Here is a 21691-nt window from a genome sequence, read left to right on the forward strand (position 1 = left end):
CACTTCTCACAGTGGTATGCCACTTATAATTCATAACTTATTATAACTAATATTGGCAATACTTAAAAATTTCCCTTATTAATAATACATAAGACTAATGGGGCATAATACAATTCATGGTGCCTTACATTAAGTAGAGTATGATATATACAATAGGTCTAGGACAGTTCTACCAAGATGACTGGCATTTAAATAAATTTTAGTTCTAAAAAGTACTATAGCAAAAGAGGGCTGGAGTTAAAACAACAACAAATTTTTTAAACAAGTAATTCCGAGGGATTGCATTGGCAGTTATACCTGATGTAAATGACGAGTTGATGGGTGCAGCACACCAACATGGCACAAGTATACATATGTAACAAACCTGCACGTTATGCACGTGTACCCTACAACTTAAAGTATAATAATAATAAATAAATTTTTAAAAAAAAGAAAAAAAAAAAAAAACAAGTAATTCCTATTTTTATTTTCAAAAATATTTAAGCCAACAGAAACTCTGGATTCAAATGAATAGTTATGGCTTATTTAATTCGGTACTTAGATTTACAGAATGTATGTAAATCAGATATTTCCAATGACTAATACTTGGATTTAAATTTTCAAAATGGCAATTGAAGGTTCTCTTTTACTATTTTCTACCTTCAGAAATGCTTTTGTACGAAAGGAGGGAGGAAAAGCTTCCACTGGGACGAAGTCCTCATACTGCAATGTTAAGTCTCTTCAGCTTGCTCAGCCTAGGCAGGTACACACAAAGTTTTTAAGGATGGAAGGTCCTGACAGTAGTAGAGCTTATGGTCCACGACCAGGAAAATTAAGGAGCACGGACACAAAGGGTGAGGTTGGGGCAAAAGTTTAATAAGCCAAAGAATAAAGCTCTCTGTAGTGGAGAGGGGTGTCTGAGTGGACTGCCAGGTTACAGTTGAATTAAAAAGATTTTATAAAAAACTGCTCTCATTTCTGTAACTGCTTGAGTAACTTTTCTTAACTATAAAACTGTCTTCAGAACTCCCCCTCATCTATGTAGGTGTGGGTATGTCTCTAGACAAGCATAAAGCACTGCTTCTTTTGTTTGTACAACTGTGGGTTTGTTTTAGGTAGGCACCCCGCCTCCCTGTGCAAGTTCCCACCGTGTATATGCCTGAAAAGTGGAGGAAACTTTTTCCTGGGACCTCGCTAATCACACAAAGAACAAAGGGACTTTGCCTGCCTTGTCTGCTTATCTGGGCAGGTGCACTGCAGGCTGTCATTCTACAGGCAGGCAGCTTCTGCAGTCTGAGTTTTTCTCCAAGCTGCTCTATTTTGCAGCTGTGCACTGTAGCTGTGATTTTTCAGGCAGACAGCATTCCCGAGGACCAGCTTTAACTGTTTATCTATTTCTTCCTTTTCTTCTCCCTCAATATGTCTGTATCTACTGGCACCTTCAATGGCTACATATTATTCCATCCTATGCGTGCACTGAAATTTGTTGATAAAATCCACTATATGAGTTCTTCTTAAAACATTGCTATTTTCAGCAGTACTAAGGAAAACAAATTACATGTATCTAATAATTTCCTAAAGATACTTCAGTATCATAGAATTGGTGCACAAAGGGCATATACATTTTTAATGTAGCACTTACCACCAAATTGTCTATTTGAAAAGCCATCAGCAACGCTTTTTACTCAGCCTTATAAGTACCAATGCTCTTCATCCTCACAACTTTGTAGATAAAAAACAGTATTTTATTCTTCTTTTAACTTAAATTTCTTCTCTTACTAGAAACACTAAATATGTGCATAGGTCAATTATAGAGCTGTGTTTTCCTATGTGTGTAGGTCAACTGCAGAGCTGCAGAAAAGTACTTTGCCCAATTTTAAGCTTATTTCCTTGTTGATTTCAAAGAATTCTCTGTAAAATGAAAATACATGGTTCATCTGATATGTGCATATACATGTACGTTGTAAATACATTGCAAATATGTTGCGTTTTATCAATTTTTTTCTTATATATGGGGTGTTTCCATTTCTATTTTGCTAAACCAACCTTCAAAATGCTTGCTTGTGAGTTCCTTACGAAGGTCTTTGTCAACATAAAAATGTGTCTGTATAAACAGGCCACTTGTGTTTTCTTCTAGTAGTTTTCTTTTTGTATATTAAACATTTTTTAATCTACATTCCATCCAGAACCTATTTTTGTGACATATTTAGCTAGTTTTCGCCAAACAGCAGGCACTCCATTTACAAATAATTCATCTTTTTCTACTAATATGAAATGCCACCATTATCAAGTGCTATATTCTTTTTTATATTTGGGTGTTTCTGGATTTTGTATTCTATTCCATTTATGTACGTCTTCCAGCTGTTAGTAAACCATTTGTAGAAATTAAAAGCACATTTTGATATCTGCGAAGGCAAATTGGTTTTCACTGCATTACAAAAAAATTTTAATGTCATCATAACAATAAAATATAGCATGTGCAATTTTTAAATGTTAAAGCTTTGGTGTTTTTCTTTGGGGTAGGTGACATTGATAAACACAGAAAGAGCTCCCATCTTGAAAGAAATAATTCTTCCTATTCAAGAACACGAACCATCTTCCCACTTTAATGTTTCCTTCTAAGGTTCCTCAGTAAAGTATATATTTACATAGGGGTACATGGATATAAAATGGATATTGGATTTTATCCAAAGAATTTTTAGCCCAGAAGTTAATATATTATGGGAACTGTTTCTCTCATTACATACACTTTTCTATAATGTGAATAACATGTTTTAAAGTGTGCACTTGAAAAATAAAATATCGGGCCAGGTGCAATGGCTCACGCCTGTAATCCCAGCACTTTGGGAGGCCAAGGGGGAGCGGATCATCTGAAGGTCAGGAGCGCGAGACCAGCCTGGCCAACATGGCAAAACCTCGTCTCTACTAAAAGCAGGAAAAAGTTAGCCAGGCGGGTTGGTGTGCGCCTGTAATCCCAGCACTTTAGGAGGCTGAGGGCGGGGGCCGGGGATCATCTGAAGGCCAGGAGTTCGAGACCAGCCTGGCCAACATGGTGAAAACCCGTCTCTTCTAAAGAGAGGAAAAAATCATGTTGGTGAGCGCCTGTAGTCAAAGGTACTTGGGATGCTGAGGCAGGAGAATCGCTTGAACCCGGGAGGCCGAAATCAGGCCACTGCACTCCAGCCTGGGTGACAAAAGCCAGATTCCGTCTCAAAAAATAAACAAAAAATAAAATACATAGACTTAATTTTGGAAGTTAAATCACTTTAAAGCTGTCTCTGAAGTGCACTACAGGGAAATCATGGCAGCGTGTGGTTTTCGTTCTGGGGCTCATGAAGAGGCCCGGGCCCTGACTCCTCCAAGGCTCCCACATCCCCGGTGCTGCGGGGCCTGCGGAGGCGAGGAAGCTGGGCCGGAGACAGGAGGGCTCCCTGACCCCGTCCCCAGGGGAGGGCTTCTCCCAGTTCCCCACCCTCCCAGCCCCCGCCCGGCCCGTTACCTCTTCTTCTTGTCTCTCTTGTCCAAGCCAGGGTCCCTGAGCATGAGGATGAGCTCCACTCTGGGGACTGTGCCCCACCAGGCAGCTCTGTGGAGATCGTCGAGATCTTCCGGGCAGACGTCGTACCCAGGCTCCAGGAAGGCGCTGTCACAGTGCTCTACGCCGCCGCCCGCGCCGTCCTGGCTGCAGCTCCCGCAGCAGGGGAAGCAGCGGCAGCACCACCTGCCCACGCCGCTCCCAAAGCCAGAGGTCTTCAAGGCAGACGTTGTCGGCTTCTGAGAAACCTCAGTCCCCATCTGCTTTTCCCAGCCTCGGGAGCCTCCTATCGAACGCATCACCTCAGCCACCACCTCCAAGCCGGAAACGCAGTTTCCACACTGGCCGAAGAGTAGCACCAAACCCAGCAGTTACAAGCGAGCGGCGCGCGCACCTCTGGGGCCTCACTGCACGTGGCGGCAACTTCCGGTGGGTGGTCAACGGCTCTCGGAGCCGGTCAACGGCAACGGAGCGTGCCCGCGCGAGGCTCTGGCGTCACCCGTGTCAGCGACAGCTTGTCACCGGCCCTGCGTTCTGCCAAAGCTCGTGGGAGCTGGCCCAGCGTTTGGGCCATGGAGAAGGACAGGAGGCCTGTGGGAAAGCTGTCTCGACGCAGGACGGGGCTAGAGCGGCTGGAACCTGAGAATGCCGAGGCCTCCTCTGGAGAAAGCCAGACCCTCTGGCGGTGGCTCTGCGTGCCAGCGAGGCTGCCATTCCCGCGTCCCTGGCGGGCAGGGCTCGCCTCAGCCAGCCTCAGAGTCAGGGGTGCGCAGCCCGGCCTGCCTGAGGGCCCGCTCTTCCTTGGTCCCCGCCCAGACCACAGGGGTCGTGGGCGCTGGGCACTCGGAGGTCACCAAGTCGGGGCTGGGCGGTTGGTTCCCGCCTGGTGCCGCTGCCGCGGGGCCAACTACCCGGCTGGGCCACGGCCTGGGCTTCGGCCCGGGGTCTGCGCTTCGTGCGCGCCATAGGGGCGGAGTTGCCGCCCACCCTCTAAGCAGGCCGGCGGTGAGCTCCGAGGAGGAGCACCTGCAGGAGGCGGCAGGAAGAAGGAGCCGGGTGTGGAAGTTCTGGGACCCAGAACTCTGCCAGTGCTGCGAGGCCAGACCCGGCTCCAGGCGCAGGACCCACAGCAGGGCCGCCACCCTCCTGCCACGCAGCCCCGGAGGCTGCTTCACCCGGACTGTGGGCGCTTTGGTCCAAGAGTGGAAAGTGGGGCCGGGCGCAGTGGCTCACGCCTGTCTTCTCAACCCTTTGGGAGGCCGAGGCGGGCGGATCATTTGAGGTCCGGAGTTCGAGACCAGCCTGAGCAACATGGTGAAACCCCGTTTCTACTAAAAATACAAAATAGCTGCGTGTGGTAGCGGACGCCTGTAGTCCCCAACTACTCAGGAATCTGAGGCAAGAGAGTCGCTTGAACCCGGGAGGCAGAGGTTGAAGTGAGACGAGACTGAGCCACTGCACTCCAGCCTGTGCGACAGAGCGAGACTCCATCTTATTTTATTTTTTTGGAGACGCAGTCTCGCTCTGTCTCCTTATCCCCCTATTGATCGCTGCACATCCCTGGCCCCAGAAGATCTCCATGGTTTCAGAGGTTGCCAACAGACTAGGTAACAACGGAAAACAATGTGGAGGCCGAGAACTTACTAACATAGCAGAAGCTATACAAACCAATGAGATTCAATAGGAATTATTAAACAAATGGCTCAGGAAAAAATCAACTAAGAAGAAGGCATGACTACACACGTCACAACACATATACCAAAATAAACTCCAAAAGAGATAGTAAAATAGCTGAGCAGGAATGTTTTAGGATGAATATCTAAGGACTCTGGAATTTCACAGCTCTGATTTCTTATGCTATGCTCTCTGGCGCAGGAATATCGGTAAAGTCTCAGTAAAGAGAAAAAATAAAATGAATGTCTGGTCCTAATGCTATATATTAAGCCTTAATATTGTCTATTCTGTCACTGAAAAATGTATCTGAAAAATGTATAGCATCTGTAACTTAAGCCACAAAAGTCTTGTTTTATAATAGTTTTATAGTCATGGTATTCAGGCCCTATTTCAAATGAACTAAAGTTTGAAGACTGAAATTCTGCAGTGTGTAGAACGAACACCCATAACATGAGTTTACCTACGTAACAAACCTGCACATGTGCCTCTGAACTTAAAACTAAAGTTTAAAAAAATTTTTAAAAATTCTGCAGTGCAGCTCTGTTAACTTCACAAATAAAAAGATTATTGGGGCTAAGCCTCATGGCTAAGAGCACAGCCTGGGACTAAAGGTATATTGACTGAGACCAAAGCCTATTCCACCTCTTAACAGATTTGTAATATTTCTGAATTTCACTGTTTTGGTTTCTCATTTGTAAAACAGTGTTAATATAAACTAACTTCCGGGAAAAAGCACTTTAGACTAACAAAAGTGTTCAGTCTTTTAAATGAAACCATTATACAAATAAACATTTCAGAAGAAAATATAGATTAACATTTATGGATAAGTGGTAGAAGATTTTTCAAAGAAAACAACAGGAATTACAAAAGACAATATTGATATACTGACCTTATTGGAAAACTTATTAACATACATAAATAATAAAACACTTGTGTTTTTACAATAAAAGAACTGATACATGATCAAAGAATATAATCAGTTCACAAAGCAACCATAAGTACCACAAACTTTCTACTCTTATTTGATAAGGACAACACTTCAACTTCACCATCTTGCCTCAAGACATTTGCTCTTCAGTTCTGTGTCATAATTTAAATCACTGGGACCTTCACATTCTCACCACCTTACAGGGCATCAAATTTACCCATTATGTACATGAATTCATGTACTTAGGCACACAGGAAATAGGAGACAGTTTGAAAGTCCTGGTAAAAAATTTTTTTCCCACTGTTTTATGATTCAGGTCAAACTCAGACCAAATCAGTTTTACCTATTTTGATTTAAGATATATTTCCTCAAAGTTAAACAGAAATTCAAAATATTGCATTGGTATCACATGTAACTTCTTAAATATAACGTTAATAATATAATTGATTTTCAGAGTGAACAAAAGTGGATAAAACAAAATTTATGATTAGGGATAGTTAGAAGCATAGCCTAGTAGTAACATCTCACTTTTTAGAAATAAATGTTTTATAAAATCTTTTCAGTAACGACATTCTTTTTGCCTTCTACATAATCCTCTAACAACTCTGTTTCTTCAAATTTTATGTGAGATAATTTTATGACATCTTAGGACACTAAGAAGCAGCATTTATATAAAAATCTTAAAATCAAACAAGAATGAAAAAGTATACAGAAAGTCTTACATGGAGCAGACTCACCAGCAAAGACATGCCCTCTGCCAACTTCCCAAGCAGGAAAAAAAAAACCCAACTTTTAGTTACATGATATAATAACGAAAGTATATAAATTAGTCATACAAATTTGAAAAAGTCCAGCTTCTTTGTGTGATAACAGTATAAAAGATGTTATTTTTCCTCTAAATTTAAGATAAGCTGGGAACCCCTGCCGTTCAGACACTGGCTGCTGCACTGTCGCAAAGTTGCACTCCAGTCTTCTCACTTCTTGCATGCTAATTTCTTCCCAGGCACTCCTGTTGAGTTTGAGCCTCAACAAGAAACTCAAGGAGGTGACAATTAAAACAACACTGCAACATCTGTGCCTGCCTGATTTGCAAGATTAAAAAGGACTGCTACAATTTACTGTTGGTGAAGGCTACAGGCACTGTCTTGCTACCCACCCCTACACCCAGACTCTGACCCTGACGTCATCCCACGCTTCCCCACAATCCCTTAGGTACGTCCCATTTCTGCTAAATTTTATCTTGCAAACTTCTAACCCTTAATACTCTAAATACTAAACCAACCCATTTTCAATCTCATCCCAATTTAAGACTAAATCACACTAGGACATGACATCACAAGAGCAGAAAAGTATAGATCAATGTCTGGTATAATTATACAATTAATAATGCTCAACAAAATAATTATTATCGATACTAGCACATATTTAAAGAATTACACACCATGATCACTAAATACTTTTCTCAGAAAATCAAGCTCGTTTTGCATACTAAAGCCATCCCTGCAAATACACACCAAATAAACAGAATGAAGAAACCCACATAATCATCTCCATAGATGCAGGAAGTACTTTCAACAAAGTCAACACCATTTCATCATAAAAACACCTGACAAACTAGGGATAGGAATTTTCTTAACACAGCAATCGGCCTTTGTGCCAAACCCATAGCTAGCACCATCTCCATTGTTAGGGCCCAATGCCTTACTCCTGAGATCAGGAACAGGGCATCAATGTTCATTTTCATCACTGCATTCAACACTGTACTGGAAGTTCCATCCAGAACAAATAGGAGAGAAAAAGAAGTAAAGAGCATTCATACCTGTAAGGAAGCAGTAAAACTGTCCATTCACAGACCACACAATCTATCTTATGTACAGAAAATCATGAGGAACGTCCAAAATATTATTTAAACCAGTGAACAAATTCAGCCAAGTTACAGCACAAAATGTCAACACATGGTAATCTGTTGTATTTCTAGACACTAGCAACAAACATGAGAATGTAATTATGAAAACAATTCCCGGCTGGAGGTGGTGGCTCATGCCTGTAATCCCAGCACTTTGAGAGGCTGAGGTTGGAGGCTTGCTTGAACCCAGGAGTTTGAGGTCAGTCTGGGCAACTCAAGAAAACCCTGTCTGTACAAATAATTTAAAAATTAGCTGAGTGTGGTGGTTCATGTCTGTAGTACTAGTTACTCAGGAGACAGAGGAGGTTAGGATTGCTTGAGCCTGGGAGGTCGAGGCTGCAGTAAGCCGTGTTCACACCACTGCACTCCAACCTGGGCAACAGAGTGAATCCCTGCCTCAAAAAAAAAAAAAAAAAAAAAAAAAAGAGGAGAGGAGAGAAAGAAGAAAAGAAAAGAAAAGAAAATCCACTTTTAAAAATCAACAGGCCAGAATACCCATCATCTCAATGCTTTGGGAGGCCAAGAGAGGAGTATCACTTGAGGCCAGGAGTTCGAGGCCAGCCTGGGCAAGATAGCAAGATTCCACCTCTACAAAAAAATTAAAAAATTTGCCACGTGTGGTGGTGCATACCTGTAGTCCCAGCTACTTGGTAGGCTGAAGCAGGAGGATCACTTGAGCCCAGGAGACAGATGCTGCAGTGAGCCATAAACGTGCCACTGTACTCCAGCCTGGGAGACAGAGTGAGTCTCCCTGCCTCAAAAAAAAAAAAAAAAAAAAAAAAAAAATCAGTATGGGTTTATTTCTGGACTCAACATTCGGTTCCATTGATCTATACATGTGTCCTTATGCCAGCGTCATGCTGTTTTTATTGCTGTTGCTTTGTAGTAAGATTTGAAATTTGGAAATGTGCGCCTCTGAGTTGGTCATTTTTCTGACATTATTTTGACTATTCTGGATCCCTTGAAATTTCATATAAATGTTAAGATCAGCTTGTGAATTTCTGTCAGAAGGACTTTGGGGTTTTAACAGGAATTACAATAAATTTGTAGGTTGCTTTGTGTAGTACTGTCATCTTAAAAATTAAGTCTTCTAGTTGATGAACATGAGGTGTCTTTCCATTTATTTATGCTTTCTTGAATTTATTTCAGCAATGTTTTGACATTTTCCATGTTCCAACCTTGTACCTTGGTTAAATTTATTCCTAAGAATATGAGTATTGCTGATTATTTTCTGAGAGAGCCTCACAGTGTTGCCCAGGCTGGAATGCAGTGGCACGATACTAGCTCTGCAGCCCTCAATCTCCTGGGCTCCAAAGATCCACCCACCTCAGCCTCCAGAGTAACTGGAACTACACATGCGTGCCACCACGACCAGCTAATTGTTAAAAATATTTTTGCAGGGACAGTGTCTGGCTATGTTGCCCAGATTTCATTATACAATTTTTTTAAATTCTAAAATTTTTGCCATGAATTACTGTGATAGTTAAGTCTAGGTGTCAACATGACTGGATAAAGGATACACAGAGAGCTGTTAAAGCACTATGTCTGGGTATGTCTGTGAGGGTGTTTTCAGAAGAGGTATCATACTGCTGTGACATATCATGACATACTGTCATACTGATATGACATCCATAAGACTGATATGATGCCCACAATTCTGATGTGACATCCAAAGACTGATAGAACACCTGCAATACAGATGTGACACCCCAATACAAATGTGACACCTGCAACACAGATGTGACACTCACAAGACATCTGTGACACCAACAAGACTGGCGGGACACCCACAACACTGATGGGACATCCACAATACAGATGACACCCACAGGAGTGCCATGATGCCCGTAAGACGGATGTGATTCCCGCAATACAGAACGACACCCACAAGACTGATATGACACCCACAATACAGATGACACCCGCAGGAGTGCCATGATGCCCGTAAGACGGATGTGATGCCCGCAATACAGATACGACACCCACAAGATTCCTGTGACACTCCTAAGACTCATACCACCCCCATAAGACTGATATGATGCCTGCAATGCTGATGACACCTGTAAGACTGATCTGACACCCACAATACTGATATGACCCCCACCATACAGATATGACACCCCCAATACTGATATGACCCCCGCAATACAGATATGACCCCCGCAATACAGATATGACACCCGCAATACTGATATGACACTCGCAATACAGATATGACACCGGCAATACTGATATCTACAATACCGCTATGACACTTGCGAGACTGCTGTGACACCCTAAGACTCTTATGACACCCATAATACTGACACCTGCAAGACTGACGTGACGCCTGCAATATTAACATGTCAGCTGCAACACTGATACAGCATCCAGACTCTCACCAGGGCGCTTGGTACACAGCTTCCACTGACCTTGACTTGGGTCAGGCTTGGCTTCTGTAATGAAGTTTGATGTTGTCTCTGCTTTACTGACATGGTATTGATGTGATTGTTTATAATTTACTCTCCGGTCATTTCATACTTCTGGGACTCTTGCACTAGCAGTGCAAAGTATAACTTATCCCTTCTCTCAGATTGCCAGCAGTTACTGCAACTCCATGTAAAATACTCCAGTGTATTTTACCCAAAGCAAGGAAGCTCTCCCAGCTAACCACCACATAACTCCCAAATCAGGAAACACAAGGCTTCTACCTGACAATCTAATCCACAGATTCATTTCAGTTCACCACCTGCCCCAACTGGGAGAAAAATGTCTCTATTTGGATTCAGTTTTCTTTTTTCTGGAATGTTCCTGAGCTGTCCCTCAATTTCACAGCTTTGGCAAATGACTTCCGAACTGGGTCTGCTCCGTGTTTCCTCCAGAGCAGATGCAGATCCTGCATTCCTAGTGGAAACACCCCAGGCTGATGCCGTGCTCGCCTCAGTGCAACCCAGCAGCAGGAGCACAAATCCACCTGCCCACCACTGGTCATCTCAACTTGAGAATGGAAAAATACTCATTTACAAACTGAAGGTTCATCATGTCTCTCTCTGATTTAACTTTTCCAGTGGGATAATGGCACAACTGATTACTGAAATTTAATAAGAATATACTGAGTTGGGTGTGGTGGCTCATGCCTATAATCCCAGCACTTTGAGGGGTCTGAGGCTGGTCTGGGCAACATGGCACAACTTCATCTCTACAAAAAATATGAAAATTAGCCTGTCATGGTTGTGTGTGCTAGCCTCAGCTAGTTAGGAGACTGAGGTGGGAGGATGGCTTGAGCCCAGGAGGTTGCAGTGAGCCAAGATTGTGCCACCGCACTCCAGCCTGGGCAACAGAGCCAAACCTTGTCTAAAACAAACAAACAAACAAACAAACAAAAAACCACCCACTCTCCTTCTGACTGTCTTCAGGGAGCCAGCCAGAGAATTCTCTCTTGTGCTGCCTCCCTTATGTTTGAACCTAAGGCCCTAAATAAAAGCTTTGTCTAGGAAACTTTCTCCGGACTCATGTCAATTTGTATTACAGGAGGGTCAAGAACCTGGGGTCAGTAACAATAGCACTGAGAGCTGGGTCCTGCAAAAGGTGTTTTATTTGCTTAAATTTATTATATTACTTTATTTGTTTCATTATTAGTATGAGTTCAAGCTGGGAAATTTTTTCCCTTAAATATTTCTATCACTTTTTAAATCTTTACTGCTTGATCGTTTGTCTACTTCAGCGCCTTGCTTTTTATCAAGTCATTTAAAATTCAAGTATGGGCAGAAAATCTTTATCAAATGTAGTGTTATATCTTGATCACATAAGATGAACATTTTATATATATATATATTTTTATGGAGTAGCATCTGAAATCCTTTTGAGTAAAAAGAATAAAGATTCATTCAAATTACTTCCAGTGATGAAAGCTTCTTTTAAGAATATTCATGCACAGGAGTTTGAGACAAGCCTGGCCAACATGGTGAAACCCTGTCTCTATTAAAAATCAGCCGGGCGTTGTGGTGCAGGCCTGTAATCCCAGCTACTCAGGAGGCCGAGGCAGGAGAATCGCTTGAACCTGGGAGGCAAAGGTTGCAGTGAGTTGATACTGTGCTTGCCTAGGTGACAAGAGTGAAACTCCATCTTAAAAAAAAAAAAAAAAAAAAAGGTAAATACATGTAAAGATAGTTCAGGAAACTATGATATATAGTCAGATATTGGAAGGTCATTCTGGAGCCAGGGCAAGTTCACAGCAAAGTGTTCTTGTCACCGTGCCCAGCAGCAGATGTTCACAGATTCCTCTTCTGCCTGGAACTCAACTTCTCCTCTGCCTGGTTTCAGGCGGTGCCTTCTGCCCCCAGCTGCTTTAAGGAGTTGCTAATCACTGGCATCTGCTTCATCAGGGCTCACACTGTCCCATGCCCTCTGTGGTCTTCCTTTTCTCAGAATGTCCTCCAGCTTTCCTCCCACTATCAACGAGTTGACTTCTTCATAAAATTTCCCTTCTCAACCCCAGAACAGGTTTAGCTACTGTCATCACAATTAAAGAAAAAAAAATTAGAAGCCAAACACCAAGTGGGCCCCTGGCCAACCTTTGGATTGCCTGCCCTGGGCTCGGGTGCCCTCCCCTGGAACCAAGAGATGTGAACAAGGTGCCAGGGTGATGAGCAGCAGGCCACGTCGGGCCCGTTGCTCTCCAGGGGCTCTGAGTATGAAAAGTTTAATCATAATGAGGCCGCGGGTTTGCCAGGCGTCGTGAGTATTGTCCCGTATGGTAGAAGCATCAAAAGTCTCATGTTTCACTAATCAATGATAAATATATTTTCCTTCTAGGTGACCAAAGCCATTGTGTATATAGAAGAAATGAGCAGCACGGCAGATGTCACTTTTCCTTCTGTCCCTCAAATTGTGTCCTTGTGGATGTATGATGATGCTTGCAAGCTAGGAATGGGTTTTATATTTTTAATGTTTGGGGAAAAAAGACAAAACAATAGAAGACTATTTTTGACACATGAAGATGGTATGAAATTCAAATCCATTGCCCAGAATAAAGTTTTATTGCACACAGTTACGTTCATTCCTTCACACAGTGGTGGCTTTCACTCTGAATGCTGAATGGCAGCCCTGAACAGTCAACACAGACCTCAAGGCCCACAATCCTAAAATATTTACTATTTGGTCCTTTACAGAACAAATTTTCAGTCCTTAGCTTGTACAATATAGTGGTGATAGTTTTCAACTTTTTTTTTTTTCTTTTGAGGGGGCAGTCTTGCTCTGTTACCCAGGTTGGAGTGCAGTGGTGTGATCTCAGCTCGTTGCAACCTCCACCTCCTAAGTTTAAGTGATTATCATGCCTCAGCCTCCCAAGCAGCTGGGATTACAGGTGTGCTCCACCATGCCCAGCTAACTTTTGTATTTTTAGTAGAGACAAGGTTTCATTATGTTGACCAGGCTGGTCTCGAACACCTGACCTCAACTGATCTGCCCACCTCGACCTCCCAAAGTGCTGGGATTACAGGCGTCAGCCACCACGCATGACCAGTTTTCAACTTTTATGGTCCAGGACATCTTAGAAATTATTGAAAAATCTCAAAGACATTTTGTTTATGTGGGTGATATCTATAAATATTTACTGGATTTTAAGTTAAAACTGAGGAATTGTTAAATATTCACTTATCTAAAAATAACAAAAATAAATACATTACATATTAACATGAAATACATCTTTTTTAAAAAACTATGATATGAAACAAAAAATAGTAAGAGTGGCACTTTTATATTTTTGAAGGTATTGTTAACGTCTGACTTAACAGAAGATAACTGGATTCTCTGCTTCTGCAGTCAATCAATTCCAATTTATCATATCCTGTAGCCTCTGAGAAACTGCACTTGTGAGAGAATATGGGTGGCAAAGTCAAATAATAACTTAGTATCATTATGAAAATAGCTTTTATGGTTCTCTTGAAAACTTCCTAGGGAATCCCAGGGTTCTTAGGCTCCTTAGCACTTCGATCATCACTGCTGTGCAGTATATTCTATCATACTTGTTTTCTCAAGAGATAAAGGCATTTTAAAGTGTTTGAAATTCTTGGCTACCTGAATGTTAACAATGATTTCGATTTATCATAGGCATGCTCCCCGTGATCTTCACTAGAGAGCTTTCCAACTTTGAGCTCACCCTCAGCCCTGATAGCACAAGACGTGGAAACCACAAGTGCTCCAACCTCCTGGATTATACTGAAGTGAAGACCCATCATGATTTCTTGACTGATGCCACAAAAAATCCAGAAATAATTGGAGGGAAATAGCCTTACCAGTACAGCTCACCTATCAGAAGTTCCCATACTTTATGCTTCTACTGAAACCAGAACATAGAGGCCTGCTTATGGGGCGTTTATCAGCTACTATGACATGTCAGAACTCCTTGCTGACTGTGGTGGCACCACTGGAATGGATGGACAGGTACAGACTTATAATATCTGAGTTTGGCCAGTGGATAAGCCAATTGGTTTGTTTTGTCGCATAGATTTGTACTAAACCCCAACTCCAGTTTTCCATCTTGGTGGTGTAGGTCATTAGTGACAACAGGAGACCAGACAACTGGCATGGATGGTGTGAAAATCTATGTCTATTTCTGGAACAATGGACCAGAATATATACAGTCTTTGACAATGGTTTAGAAACATTATGTCAAAAGGATGCTGTATAATTATTGCCTTAAGCTCCAAATCTACTCTGATATTATAAAAATCCAAATACTGACTTCTATTCAAAGTAAACACTATCATTTTTGTGTGTCTATGTATAGATGCCTGTGACGTTGTATCATGAACCATGTAAAGTGAGGTTTTACAATCCTGGGAGTCAGTCTAATTTTTCTCCGTTTTCTAACTCTCTTCTTCCCTTACCTTTTACAAAACTTCCTCTTGTTCTTGCCCCTTGTTTTGCTCTCCTTCCTTTTCTGTGCTTCTGCTCTTCCCCTGTCTCTGATTCATTTCTCCATCATTAACATAGTCAAAAGTATTTACATTAAAAGCTTATTATTTCCACTCTACAATTACTGATTCTTCTTCACACTACACAGACATTTACCATTGACACATAAAATATATATCCACACACACAATCGTCATCCCCACCCCATCATCAGCAACAAAGTTGTTAAAATGATATGGAAGCAACATCTTCATCAGGGTTATAAAAGAGAATCTAAAACATGTAGGGCATATTTTACTTTTTTTAGTTTGCCTCTCAGAATGTAATCTTGACAATATTTTCATGTTTTCCTTGCTACTCAATCTCTGACACAGAGCAAAGCTGGGAAGGTAATTAATATTTTCAGTGTATAAAATAAAGTACTTTCTGAATAACTATTCTACTATAGTCACTATGCTAAGGCTGAGACCAAATTAGTAAAAATAATAGACATGACTTTGTCCACATAGACCATAGATTATTCTTGGGAAGCTTATGTTTATTCATTTCTTTTGAAAACTGTATTAAAGATACTGAGAAGACATTTCTATTTGAAAAGACTGAATTCTGCATTCTCTTTTAAAATTGGTTATTAACATCAGCATCCATAGGTTCTCGCTGTTTCTTTGAGGGATTTATTCCTGATCTGAGGAGGGATCTTTGGTCTGGATTTGCTTCTAGTCTGAAGACAGATCTTCAATGTTTTCTTTGTTCTAGGTGTTTTTGCCTGGACTAACCTACAATTCTTTTATTCTTCATTGCCCTAGATTTGATGATGATGGACATTTATTAACAGTGAACTCAAAATCCACATATCTTTTTTCCATAAACATGGTGCCACCTATGCAAATAAATGTGATTTTGCAGTTGGTGCAAAGTGAAGAGCTTGGGCGGGAAGAAATAGGGTTTCTCAAGGCTACATTCTAGATGAACAAAAGAGACACGTGCTTCAATGCAAGGAGGTACTTTGTCAGTGAATGAACATGTTCTTAAAAATATTAACTCATGATTTTAAGTAAGACAATTTCTAACATATAAGAGAATATTCAATCAAAATTTTTGAAATGTGATCACTATTCTATTGATATGCTGATCTTTATGTACCTTCTTGCCATTGGCTTTGGCTTTGGAAAAGAAAATATTCCTGTACCCATTGAAGTTAAACTAACACATAGTTACCTCTCATCCAGATCTTCCCATTGGATATTTTCCTTCACTTCTCCTACCCAACACATCATCTCCATTTTAATTTTTTTCTTTGTTTAGAGTATATTTTATTTTTAATATTAAAATGTCTAATCAACCTGGAATATATTTGTACATTGTATGTGGCAGAAATGTTTATTAAATTTTCCAAAAATCCAACTAATTCTTACATCATTTATTGAACATTACATTCTTTTCCTATTAATTTGAAATATTGCCTTCACCTTAATTTTTAAATTTTTATGTGCATAAGATTTTATTATGTTGATCTAGCTTTTTTTCTTTCAAACTTTTGTTCTAGGTTCAGGGGGTACATGTGCAGGTTACACAGGTAAACTACAAGTTGCAGAGGGTTGGTGTACAGACTATTTTGTTACCCAGGTAATGAGTGTAGTACCCAATTGGTAGTTTTTAATCCTCACCCTCCTCCCACCCTCCATCCCCAAGAAGGCCCCAGTGTCTATTGTTTCCTTCTTTGTGCCCATGGATACTCAGTGTTTTGCTACCACTTATACGTGAGAATATGCAATATTTGGTTTTCTGTTCCTGTGTTAAACTAAATAGCTTCTGCACAGCAAAAGAAACTCTCAACAGTGTAAACAGACAATCTACACATGAGAAAAAATATTTGCAAGCCATGCATCCAACAAAAGTCTAATATCCAGAATCTAAGAAACTTAAATCAATAAGCAAAAAAAAAAAAACCATTTTTTAAAAAGGGCAAAGGACATGAACAGACACTTCTCAAAAGAAGACATACACATGGCCAAGAAGCATATGAAAAAATGTTCAACATCACTCATCATTAGAGAAATGCAAATCAAAACCACAATGAAATACCATCTCACAACAGTCAGAATAGCTATTATTAAAAAGTCAGAAAATAACAGATACCAGCAAGGTTGCAGAGAAAAGGAAACACATATACACTGTTCATGGGAATGTAAGTAAGTTTAGCCACTGTGAAAACCAGTTTGGAGATTTTTCAGAGTACTTAAATAATAGAGCTACCATTTAACCCAGCATTCCTATTACTGGGTATACTCAAAGGAATAGAGATTGTTCTACTGAAAAGACATACACATGTATGATCATTACAGCACTATTCACTATAGCAAAGTCATAGAATCAACCTAGAAGTCCATCAATGGTGGACTGGATAAAGAAAATGTAGTATTAATACATATGCACTGTGGAATAGCATGTAGCCATGAAGAGAACAAAATCATGTCCTTTGCAGCAACATGGACAGAGCTGAAGACAATTATCCTTGGTGAATTTTTTTTATGTTAAAATCTTGAAAATCTGTTCTAATTATTAAGTCTATAACCTGTTTCCACCTAAAGTATTCCTTCATTTAACACCCTTGCCACATCTAAGTGTAATTTTTGAAATACACCTACAAAGTCCTTGGTGCTTTTCAAACATTTTTATCCCCATGTTGCCATTCTAACTATTCATGTTTTTTTTCAATTTGGGAAAGGGAAAATATGCTTAAAAACAAGGAATTACATTCATGTATCATATCAGCAGGAAAGACTCGTCCAAGCTGTATAGGAATGAACACTGGTTATCCAAATTAAAGACTTGGGAATAGAAGAAGTTAGGAATTGAGCACATGGCTTAAGCTTTATTATGCTGGGATTAAGAGCTTTCTGAACAACAGTTTTTCACAGTTTAAATACAGTGAAGAAACTAACCTGTGCTCAAAACTATAACCTAAGATCTTAAAAAAGGGAGAATTCTGTAAACATTGTTTATATTCCTAGTCTTTGAAATGTATTGAAGGCCTCCCAATTAATCTGCTACCTCTGTAGTTGGCATGCTACAAAAGAGAACATCTCCATGCCTACAAACGAGTAGCACAACATGTATTTGCAAGTAACATGAAAAAAATTTTGACTGTGCCCTGTCACTGAATGATGACTCTAGAACTCATATTTAGATAAACGAATGTATGGAATGTAGGTGTGCAAACCATTCATAAATTTTCACTCTCTATGCAAAACCAGAAATACTACACACTAAAGTATTCTTTTGTAGGCCATGACTTGAGAGAAGATTTTACTCACAGCTCCATATTGACTCAAACTTTATTAACACAAGAAAGAGAGAGAGAGAGAGAGAGAGAGAGAGAGAGAGAGAGACAGAAAGAAAGAAAGAAAGAAAGAAAGAAAGAAAGAAAGAAAGAAAGAAAGAAAGAAAGAAAGAAAGAAAGACAGACAGACAGACGAAGGAAGGAGGGAGGGAGGAAGGAAGGAAAGCTTGTATCAGAAAAGAGAGTGGAAATTCTTATAGTGGCCAATCATTTCGATCAATATAAGCAAATTCACACTAAAGTTCAATTATGTCAATGGTATCCATGTGGAAAAGCCTTTAGTCAACATTCTAACCTTAGGCAAGAAGAAAGAACTCACTCTGGAGACACATTTCATGAATTCCATTAATGTGGAAAATTCTGTAGTCACACTCTGGCCTTAGAAAGCACAAGATAATTCACACTGCAGTGATATAACATTCATGCCTTCTATGTGAGAAAGCCTTTAGTCATTCTTATTTTAGAGGCCATGAGAGAAATCTCACCAGGGTGAAACCATATGAATGGCATCTATGTGGGAAAGCCTCCAGTCACAGTTCTGTTCTTAGAAACCACACTGAAATTCACACTGGAGAAAACCATATGAATGTCAACAATATGGGAAAGGCTTTAGTCAGTGTGTTGTTATTAGGCAACCTGAGAGAACTCACACAGGAGAGAAACCATACGAACACCTTCCATGTGGGAAAACCTTCATTCAATGTTCTCACCTTACACAACATGAGAAAACTCACACAGGAGAGAAACTATATGAATTAAGCTATGTGGGAAAGGCTTCAGTGAAAGTTGGGTCCTGGAATGACATGAGAGAATTCACACTGGAGAGCAGCCTTGTAGATGTCGTCTATGTGGAAAATCCTCCAGTCACCATTCTTTCCTTAAATGGCATGAGAGAACTCAACAACAAAGAGACAATTAGAAATATCTTCAGAAAATATTCTGAACTTCGATGACATAGCGTTAGAAATGTAATTAGTGTGGATGAAAATTCAGCCATAGTTTTAATAGTTAACCACAGTGGAAAACTACAACATTGAAGAAACACTGTCCACAGTCAGTGTGGAAATTTTTTCAGTTATCCCTACTCCTGAGTTGATATAAACACATTCATTCATACTTAAACTGTGCACCAAAGCCTTTATTAAGTGATGATGTGGTTTGGATCTGTGTCCCCACCAAAATCTCATGTTAAATTGTAATCTCCAATGTTAGAGGAGGGACCTCATGGGAGGTGATTAGATCACAGGGGCAGATTTCCTCCTGTGACAGTGAGTGAGTTCTCATGAGACCTGGCTGTTTAAAAGTGTGCAGCACCTCTCCCACTCTCTCTCTCTCTCTCTTCCTCCTTTTCCAGCCATGTAAGACGGGGCTCCTTCATCCTTGCCATCTGCCATGATTGTAAGTTTCATGAGGTCTCCCCAGCCATGCTTCCTATACAGCCTGTGGAACCCAGAGCCAAGCAAAACTTTACTTTTTATAAATTACCCAGTCTCACATGGTTCTTGATAGCAATGTGAGAATAGACTAACACAAGTGGTCTGATCATAAATGACGTGAGAAAATGCAAACTGCTAACGTAATGAATATAAGTCTTTAACTACAAATCAAAACTGCAAACACACTAGGGAATCAGGAGGGAGAACCTTCAGTTCTATCATCAGTATGACAGTGTCTTTATTTATAATTCATTCTTCAGCAACATGAGAAAAACTCCACTTGGTAGAACATCTAGGTGTAGAATCACTTTAAACAAACATTCAGCCCAGCACCAGCCTTCTCGTGCACAAGAAAACTTATTAAGGAATAACTTGTCAAACAGGAAATGAGAGGAAAGTCTTACTGGGAACCTCTTGATAAATATCAAATATTTCTTAGTTGAAAAGTTATTCAAAACATTATGATAAATCTTTTATTTTTAGAGCAATAGCGATGGCACATGTAAGCCTTCACCCTGGGAAAATCCCTCTCAGTGTCAAGACTGAAGGGAAGTCTTCAGGTATCGTTTACTTTCGAGTCAATGTTAATGTTCTAACACTAAAGAGATACCAGTCATACCGTAACTATGCAGAACCTCCTACTAGATTTCACATCGGAGAACTGACACTAGTGATGAACCACAAACCTGGGAAGGAGGCCGTTATTTTCTCTTGGAAAATAGAGTCAGTGTTTGTGCAGGTGACAGAACTAAAAGGTACCATGAGACCCTGGGTCAGCCATCTGGCCTTGGGCCAGAGGCACTGTGATCTATAGACCAGAACTTTTGGTCTCCAACCCAAGCTGAATAGTGTATGACATCACTAGAAAATACAGCCATATTTCTTCTCTGCTTAAAAGCTCAGAGAGGTTGCAATTAGATAGAATTTGAGTGAAAGGCTACTTGTTGTCACTGGGTCTGTTAGGCTCAGGAGACCTTATTTGTCCCAAAACACCCCCCAAATGTCCCCTGCTTTCTCCTAGAGTTGGAGCTAGACCGCACTGAAACACTGAGAAAACAAATGACTCAGCAGTCAGGATTCCAATGAACTTCTGCGTCCTCACACTAGATCGGTGGGACAAATCTCTTTGGGGTCTCAGAGTTTTAGAACTGCTGCTCTCCAGAAACAGCATAGCACTGTCACTCTGGAGTACTTTACACGTACAGACACAAGTAAAGACATAACTAAAACTATAGCTACACACGTGAACACAGCTGTGTACTTTAAATATGTAAAGGAATACTTTACACATTTACTTACACATCTACAAATAGGTAAAAATGTACTTAAAATATGTATATATGAACTGGCAGTGCTGTTGGCCAGTCTAGAGCAGTTTTATTCAGGCAGGTGAGAAGAAAACATACAGATTGATAGACACACATTAGTGTAGGCATATTATATATATTCAGAAATAAAACATATTATACATATATGATTACATGTATGCATATACATGTAATACCTATAAATAAAATATATATGTAGAAAATACATATAAATACTATCTATAAATAAAAACCACAGACACATTCACACATTGCTGTCACTATGCAGTGGTTCACATACAGACACAAGTAAAGGCATAGCTGAAAATACACACATGTGACTAAAGCTGCACATATAAAAATACATAAAAAATATATAACATGCAAATTTATACAGAAAGATATTTATGAAAAATATTAAAATTTACATATTAATATACATTAACTTGTAGCATTGTATGCCAGGCTCTGGTAGTCTTTCGCCAGGCATGCAAGAGAAAAAATATACGTGTGTGTATATATATGTGTGTGTGCATGTGTATATATACACACACACAATGTATATACATTGGGTATATTTATATATAAAAAAACTATTATATATTATTAGAAATGCATAAATAATATATCACATCAATGTGTACACATTGTGTATATTTACACACATCAATGTATACACATTGGAT

At 40.2% G+C, this 21691-nt stretch overlaps 1 long non-coding RNA gene across 2 annotated transcripts in view; it reads right to left on the reverse strand.

Annotated features, from left to right (window-relative positions):
• The window catches only part of LOC100429371 (putative ankyrin repeat domain-containing protein 26-like protein), a 92283-nt gene that overhangs the window by 51728 nt on the left and 18864 nt on the right, over window positions 1–21691 (reverse strand). The gene's annotated exons all lie outside the window — the stretch shown is intronic.

This window comes from Macaca mulatta, chromosome 17, assembly GCF_049350105.2.
Source record: "Macaca mulatta isolate MMU2019108-1 chromosome 17, T2T-MMU8v2.0, whole genome shotgun sequence".
NCBI classification, from domain to species: Eukaryota; Metazoa; Chordata; class Mammalia; order Primates; family Cercopithecidae; genus Macaca; species Macaca mulatta.